The sequence below is a fragment of the Mus caroli genome, chromosome 2 (genome assembly GCF_900094665.2).
Source record: "Mus caroli chromosome 2, CAROLI_EIJ_v1.1, whole genome shotgun sequence".
Lineage (NCBI taxonomy): Eukaryota > Metazoa > Chordata > Mammalia > Rodentia > Muridae > Mus > Mus caroli.
This window is the reverse complement of record NC_034571.1, coordinates 93,602,430-93,611,834: the sequence shown is the minus strand read 5'-3', so window position 1 is coordinate 93,611,834 and position 9,405 is coordinate 93,602,430. Positions and strand designations below refer to the sequence as shown.

Here is a 9,405-nt window from a genome sequence, read left to right as displayed (position 1 = left end):
CCCCTCCCTTTTCTTCTCTCCTCTCTCTTTCTCTCTCTGCTAAAATATCAGACCAAACCATACTTGTAACAGAATTTGAATTTTTCCTAAGCTACTCTGGTTGGCTCCTTAATCATTAGCAGTTAGTCCACCAATATGAATACTGATATTCTGTTTGCCATATGCTTTCAATCTCAGAAAGTATAAGAAACTGAGAAATAAAATCTTTATATTTAATCACTTCTCTGTTGTTGGAAAAACATGTGTCTGTTTATACAGTAAAAAGAAATAAGTTGTTAATTTTGTATCAATGAACTGGTATTTGAAGATGCACATGTCATCTAGCCTAGAAGAGTGGGTAGTATTTTGGCTTTGTAAATCAGAGACTTGAAAAATATTTTTTAATTTATTGTAATAATTATATATTTGTTGCACTGCTTTCCTTGAATAGAAATAATACATACCAAATCATAACATTTAAAAAAGGGAAACATGACTTGAACCCTGTGGAGTTATAATGAAAGTGTACTCCATAGGCTCATACATTTGAATGCTTGGTCTCCAGGTGGACAAAATAATTGGGAAGCATTTTAATATTTCTATTGCTGTGAAGAGACATATTGACCATGGCTATGTTATAAAGAATTGCATTTAATTTAATTGGAGCTTGCTTACAGTTTCAGAGCTTTAGTCCATTGTTAAACATGGTGGCACACAGGCATGCATCACACTCAAGAGGTAGTTGAGAGTACTTTAATCAGATTGACAAGCAGCAGGAGGAGAGTGTGACACTGGACAGGGCTTGAGCACTTGAAATCTCAAAACATCCGTCCTGCCCACCAATGACACACTTCCTCCAACAAACTCACACTTTCTCCAACAAGGTCTTATCTCCTAATGGCCCAATCCTAAGAGCCTATGGGGACATTTTTATTCAAAGCACATCATGAGAGATCTGAAGCTATGACTTTGTCAGAGGTAGGTCAATGGGCTTTGCATTTTGACATTCCCAATTAGCTCTCTTCTCTCCTTCTCCCTCCTGTGTATGTGTGTGTGTGTGTGTGTGTGTGTATGTGTGTGCACATGTTTTCTCTGCCTGTGCTTCTGTGCTTGTGGATCAGATGGAAGTTCTCAGCTAGTGCTACTGCACCATGAGTGCTGTCATGGAATGATGTCCACACTTTCTTTTATAATCTGCACTGCCACGGTATCTCATTCATGAAAGTGGAGAAATGACTAAGATAAGCCCAGACTCTATCTTTTCAGGACTGTAACCCATCCTTAAAAATGAAAAAAAAATATTAGCAGCAATTATTTTGATTTTTCATAATTAAAGATAATGATCCACCCCTAGTAAAATTAAAAAAAAAAACAGTTGAAATATAAGGACATTCTAATATCACAAGAAGATGTACACAGTATAAATGGTTGGTCTTTCTGTAAGACATTTTTTGCTTTTACTACTGGGAGACATTCAGTCTATTTGAATTTTCTATAAAGACTTCAAGACATTAGGTATTCAAACTAAAATAAACATTAAGATTTAAACAAAAACTATGATTAATCAATTTGTCTACCACTCTAGTATACAGTGAGTTGTTTAGGATATCAGAGACCTTTGATGAATACACTAACATGGGATGAATTTATAAACAAGTCTGAATACTTCTGTAGAATATCAATGACATGCCTATAACAGTACGCCAAAAATAATTACTAAAGAGCATCTTTGGGAAACAGATGTGATACTATATGCATTTCTAATCAATTACTTATGGTTCATGATGAGAGGAAATGCTTTTGAACACTATTTAATCAGTCAGCAAAAGACTGAACAATAAAGTGACTTGAGGCTATTTTTGAAAACTCCTGTTAACAGCCCTTTCCTATATGTGTAAAATGATTATTCTGTAAAAATATAATATAATTAACAGTTATCTGAAACTTTTGTTCTTTCTACATGCTCAAAACTAAGCAATATCAGAGATTTGCGACACAGAGTAGAGCTGATCCTCTCCCTGGCTCTATGTATGCATTGAGGCATCATGAGCAGTCAATCTCTTATACAGCACCAGGAATGCCTCTCCATGCTAATGAGGCATCTCAGTAGCCTGAATTTCAGACAATTACATTCACTTTCTGGATATTCTTATGGCCTTCCCTAAAACATACAGTTCTTGGTTCAATATGTATATGTAGCACAGTACCAATAAGGTACCTCTTCTATTTGGCAAAATCCTCCCCAAGAATCAGTTTTTGTATAGACATACAGACAGTTGTAATATTCACATGACACATTGAAAAGAGAGGTTTCAAATGACACTGACTAATTATGAATAAAGTAGGTAATTGTTAAAACTTTGTAGTTATGTATACATGTAGTCCTGGGATGGAAGAAAGCACGAGGGAGATATGTGGGTTATCAGCTATGGTAAGAAAAATAATTTTAGACTTAAATGTCTATGGTAGTCTTATAGCAGATTCCTGTAAAATAGATTACATAATTAAACTTGAATTTAAGTCTAGAACATGGATTAGTGCTTACTAACCCATGTTTGACACCCATATCAGGTGTAACACAATTGACAGTAACTCAGATGAGCTTAGGTATCAATTACAAAGGAAAAAAAAATGCATACAGATGTAGTTTAGACACTTGTAGTATCTGATAGTTTAGACATATCAGCTCTGATAAATGATACTTTTTATTTTTATTATTGTATGTCTTATATGAATCATAGGAGATATTCCTTCTGTCAGTCTTTTATGCGTCTTCATTCATTTATAGGAATTACTTCTGTTTTCTTTAAGGTGTACCTTAAATGTTATTAAATTGTGATTATTTTCTTATTTGGAAATTTTACATGACACATGTATTAAATTATTCCTTCTCAGAAATGGCATTTCTCATTTTTACACATGAAATAATTTGTCATTAATATAAAGCATGCCTTTTGTGTTTCCATTTATTTATTAAACTGATTGCTTAAATGAGTTACTTTATATATAGTTCTTTGACTATATAGTGATGTTTTATTATAGAAACACATTTATATGGTACAATTTAAAACAAAACTATATCACAAGTAATAAATCACATACTTATGAGATGATGCCTATTTCTGTTAACTGAATAGTCCTTTTCACAGCAACTTCTTATTATTGTTTACTTTTATTATTAATAACATTCTATATATTTTTAAATACTAAAAGTATCATAGCACATAGATTCAGTGTGATGTTTCATAAAGAAAGTTCATAAAAATGAACATAAATATGGATTCTACTTTTTTATTAGATATATTTTTATTTACCTTTCAAATGTTATCCACTTTCAAGGTTTCCCTCCAGAATTACTCTATCCCATCCCCATCCTCCTGCTTCTATGTGGGTGTTCCCCCACCCACCCACTCCCACCTCCCCACCCTGGCATTCAACTACAATGGAATATCTAGCCTTAACAGGACCAAGGGCCTCTCCTCCCATTGATGCCCAACAAGGCCATCCTCTGCTATAAATGCTGCTAGTGCCAAGAGTAACTCCATGTGTACTCTATGCTCAGTCCAGTGGTTGACTGCAACCATCCACCTCTTTATTTTTTCAGGCTTTGGCAGAGCATCTCAGGAGACAGCTATATCAGGCTACTGTGAGCATGCACTTCTTGGAATCCACAATAGTGTCTATGTTTTGTAATGGTATATGGGTTAGATCCTTAGGTGAGGCAGTCTCCTGATGGGCTTTCCTTCAGTCTCTGCTCCACACTGTCTCTGCTTTTCCTTCTGTGATTATTTTGTTCCCCCTTCTAAGAAGGACAGAAGCATCTACACTTTGCTCCTCCAACTTCTTGAGCTTTATGTGTTCTGTGAATTGTATCTTGGGTATTTCGAGATTTTGGGTTAATATCCACTTATAAGTTAGTGCATACCATATGTGTTCTTTTGTGATTGTGTTACCTCACTCAGGATGATATTTTTTAGTTCCATCCATTTGCCTGAGAATGTCATGAAGTCATTTGTTTTTATAGCTGAGTAGTACTCCATCGTGTAAATGTACCACATTTTCTATATGCATTCATCTGTTGAAAGACATCTAGGTTCTTTCCAGCTTCTGTCTATTATAAATAGAGCTGCTATGAACATAGTGGAGCATGTGTCATTATTATATATTGGAGCATCTTTTGGATATATGCCCAAGTGTGATGATAGCTGGTTCCTTAGGTAGTACTATGTCCAATTTTCTGAGGAACTGCCAGATGGTTTCCCAGAGTGGTTGTTCCAACTTGCATTCCTACCAACAATGGAGGAGTGTCCCTCTTTCTCCTCATCCTTGACTGCATCTGTTTTCACCTGAGTTTTTGATCTTAGCATTTCTAACTGGTGTGAGGTGAAATCTCCAGGTCATTTTGATTTGCATTTCCCTGATGACCAAGGAAGTTAAATATTTCTTTAGGTGCTTCTCAGCCATTTGACATTCCTCAGTTGAGAATTCCCTGTTTAGCTCTGTTCCCCATTTTTAATAGGGTTATTTGATTCTCTGGAGTCTAACTTCTTCAGTTCTTTGGTTTTATTTTTTTTGTTAGTTTTGATTTATTATAGTTTGTATCCTTTCCAAGTTGAGACAGATAAGGCATGGTATTGGATTGTTGGGAAGGTAGGAAAATTCTGGAGATGAAATAAGGAATGAGAAATCTTGATCAGAATATATTGTATAGCAAAACACTTATTTTCAATAAAGAAAGAAAAATAAATGATATATTATGGAGTCAAATATGTGACCAGAAGAGAGGTTAAGTTCTCTATAAATACCCTATTCTAGTGTGGTAGCAAAATCATGAACTTTAAAGTAATAGAACAAAGAAATTCATACAACAACAAACTTTTCAAATACATTTGTAAGAATATTAGGTAGCATAGTTGAACAAAAGCCAAGACAATTTTATTCTAGGCCTTAAGATGCTCTCTGGTGGCAATACTTTGATTATTGGAATTAGAGATCTGTTCATATATTACAAATGATTTGCCTAATGCTCCCAAAGATTTTAGGTTGTTGTCTTAGTCAGGGTTTCTATTCCTGCATAAACATCATGACCAAGAAGCAAGTTGGGGAAGAAAGGGTTTATTCAGCTTACAATTCCATACTGCTGTTTATCACCAAGGAAGTCAGGACTGGAACTCAAACAGATCAGGAAGCAGGAGCTGATGCAGAGGCCATGGAGGGATGTTTTTTACTGGCTTGCTTCTCCTAGCTTGCTCAGCCTGCTCTCTTATAGAACCCAAGACTACCAGCCCAGAGATGGTCCCACCCACAAGGGGCCTTTCCCCCTTGATCACTAATTGAGAAAATGCCCTACAGTTGGATCTTATGAAGGCATTTCCTCAACTGAAGCTCCTTTCTCTGTGATAACTCCAGCTGTGTCAAGTTGACACAAAACTAGCCAGTACAGTTGTATACAAACAAAAGCAATGGATGAGTTTAAAGGATGTTAAGATCATTTGTCTTTGCACTTCCAACTTTCTAAGCCTTCTACATCATTGATGTGCTAAACAGTCAATAAGCATTTTCAGAAACATCTTTACAGGTATTTTCATTCATAGCTGTTGTATAGCCCAGGAGGGAGAAAGGTCTTTATATAATTGCTAATTTGGTTCTCTGTTGGAGAAAAACTCAACTGAGAAGCAGTTTGGAAGTTCTCTTTACAAAACTTTCCAGAAATTATGCTCATACATATATGGTCCCCTTAATAACTTATTACTGCAAAACCAGGTAATTTTTTAAAAAAGAATCAAACAAATATAAATACATACAAATATTTTCCAGTGGCGTTAAACATACATGAACACAGAAACTGTTCAATGGGACTTGTCCCTTGCCTGTTGGTAAATGCTGCCTGTTTTTGGACTTATGTATTAAGTCTTTTTGTTCATATTCATGAAATGTGTGACCCATCATTCCCATTCCTGTTTGGCTGACTTCTTTCTTGGAAAACATTTTAAAAATGCACGAATATACATTATAGCTTATTCACTTTCATGGAAGAGTCTAAAACCCTGCATTCCATTTCAGTAAAGGATTTGGCTACAATGTTTATACCACTGCCAAAGACATGTTCCAAGGTGCTATTGACCTCTATGATAGTATTATGTTGCCATATGGGACTTAGTAACCATAAACTATTCTCTCTGGTGTTGAAATTAACCTCTAGAGGTTATCAGTACATTTTATCTGGAACCTTTATGTGGGTACAAATCATCAGAAATAGCATAATTTTCCTCTGGTTTTACAATGAATTCTTTTTGTTTATTTTTGTATGAAGTGCATCTATAAGGGGATGTATGAATGACCCATACTCCCTTGAACATCATAGGACAATCTCTAGCATCACTCCTCACTTTTACTCTGTTGAAGCTGTCCTGCTATTGTGCTGAATATGCCAGACTGGTCCATGATATCTGAGAATTTTCCTGACTCTCCAATTCCAATTTCATCACAGGAATATTAGAATTATATTATGCTACAGAATTTTGATTTCAATTGATTTGAGTATCTACACTTGAGATATATCTTCTTTCTGTGGTAAGACCTTTGACTACTACAGGCAGAGAAAATGGTGTTATTTCTTACTCCATTTTGTATATAGTCATTACAGTATTAAATGCAAAGCAAATATTGTATCTGATATACACACTAAAATGATGAAGCATTCATTATTACTTATTTATTTTATTAATCACTAGAATTAATTTCTTATATTTTCAATTTCAAGAATCCATAAGTTATGGATATTAAAACATCCTGACAAGCTTTAAATTATTGATTGAAATGAATTTTGTAATTAAATCTAATATAAAGGATAACATTTCATTTGATTTCTAAATACTGTATGCTGTATCTGTGTCTATACGTAATGCATAATAATTTTGAAATACTTGAGTTTCAAAGCAAATGAAATAAATGAACATGAATGCAGGGTTCTATACAAACTCATGAGAATAGAGGTATGCAGTAATTCATGTTTTGCACATGCAGATGTCTGTGTAGTATATATGTTAAAAAGAATTCATATTTCCTTAAGAATAAAGCATCTGCTTTTTCAGTGGTGAAAGGTAACACATGATTTTAAGACTAGTTCTTAGAATACAAAGCCAGGCAAATCTCCCTGATCTCCAGACCAGTCTGTGTTCCACAGTGAGTTCCAAAGCATGGAGAATGAGGCCTTGTCTAAAACAAAACAAACAAAACAAAACAAAAAAAAAAAACAAAACAACATAGAACAAAGCAAAGCAAAGCAAAATAAAAAATTAAAAGTCTATTGATCTGCTTTCATCTTTTTATATCAGACATTGGTCATGGTATTTATTGGTGCACATCCTAAATGGCTCAATAAATCTAATCTGGTTTTTTAGAAGCAATATTTTTGATAATTTACTTGTTTCATTTTTCAACTGTATACAGTGACTAAATGTTAAAAGAGTTCTATTCCTTGGTTAAAAACATTTGTCTTATTTTATTTTTATTTTAGTATTTGGAAGGTATCTCCCAAATTCAAGAATGTTTTTGACACTGTGTTTTGAAAAGCAACAAATGAATTTTAAGATGTCCTTCTAGAAAATATTTATAAAACTATTTAATCAGCAGTGTATTTACCCATCAAGCTATGATCTGTTCATCTGTGTTATTCATATCACTTCACCAATGATGTTAGGTATAGAAACTCATTGAAAATTTCAGGTATGTTAAAGCACAATATTCACTTCTGGGGACCTAGGAGGTTGTTTAGAACATTTAAAATTGAGAAATACTAACATACCTGCCTTCTATTTTCTTATTTAGCTTTTGATATGTTAGAAAGATATTTCTGGAATATAAAACTACTGATAAATCCAACATGGATTTTTTTTATAGGGAATCGAAAGGTAGCTTCATTTTACATCTAATAAAATTGTGAAACAAATAATATTGAAGACTTCTATCCCATTTGCATAGACACTTATTCATTATCAGTTTAGCGTGGTATGTGGAAAGGTATAAGAATCAAATTTAGTTACTTCATGAATTAAACATTTCTTCCTTTTCAGTACAAGGTTATTCTATGCTTAGTTAAGCTCCCAGCCAGTTCTCACTCACAAACTCTATTTTTGAGAGTTTCAAATGATTATTGACATAACTAATCCCAAGACACCTCAGTGAGAAAGGGGTTATGGATATCATGAGGTACTTTCTTTCTCACCAATCCCTGATCTGAATTTGAATTTTTATTGAGTGCTCAGAAAGCAGTGAGGCAATACCGCATTCAGTCCACTGGGAAGGAAGGGAACGATGTGAGGCAAGCACAAATTCTAAGGGGAGTCATAAACAAATCCACATCACTTACATTCCATTTTCAGAATAGCTTTTAATATCTCCAGAGTCTTTCACCAGCTTTGTTACCCCAGTTAATTACATTCCAATTTCAGGGTTGAACACCTGTTGTAAGTTATGAACTATCTTTGCCTCTGAGAATAAGAACAATCAGGTCCAACATTCTGAATCATATCTCCATTGTTTTCCTTTACTGCTTTCTGTGATGAAGATTTTCTAAAACTTGAAACACTCCAAATGGACTTGTTATTATGTATTATTATTACCTTAGATACAAATCTAGTCATAATTTTTTTATAATATAACACTTGCTTTCTTTACTTCCCCATTTCATGTTTACCTTTCAATTTTCTGAGATTTACTGAAAATTTTGCATGGCATATTAAGTTTCACATTTGTAAATGGACAAACACTACAATGTCCTCAAAATGTTGTCCTTATTAATATGTCTTTCTGCAATATTTTAACTTTTGTACTTACACAATTTCTTAAAGATTTTTTCCAATTTTTATTACATATTTTCTTTGTTTACATTTCAAATGCTATACCAAAGTCCCCTAAACCTTCCCCCACCCTGCTCCCCTACCCACCCACTCCCACTTCTTGGCCCTGGCGTTCTCCTGTACTGAGGCATATAAAGTTTGCAAGACCAAGGGGCCTCTCTTCCCAATGATGGCCAACTAGGCTATCTTATGCTACATATGCAGCTAGAGACACGAGCTCCGGGGCACTGGTTAGTTCATATTGTTGTTCCTCCTATAGGGTTGCAGACCCCTTTAGCTCCTTGGTGAAAACTAAAATTTATAAATAAAAATCATGTTATTGAAACTCAAGTGACTAAAATGTAGGCTGAAAGTGAGGAATTGAAAAATATAGGATATAGTGTCAATGAAAATATCCAAGATCCGGCTGGATCAGCGCCAGGGTAGCGGGAGCACAGGGTTGCCTGACACCCGCCAGCTACCCAGGAACCCCGCCCAGGATTTTGGGACTGCTGGTGAGTGGAACACAGCTTCTGCTCCAATCCAATTGCGCGGGACCTGAGACTGCATTAGTTAGGGAAGCAGA

General features: G+C 34.8%; 1 pseudogene; it reads right to left on the bottom strand.

The window, feature by feature from the left end:
* LOC110306709 overlaps positions 1-5,925 on the bottom strand; it is a 17,692-nt pseudogene extending 11,767 nt beyond the window's left edge.
* Between the last annotated feature and the right edge of the window lie 3,480 nt (positions 5,926-9,405).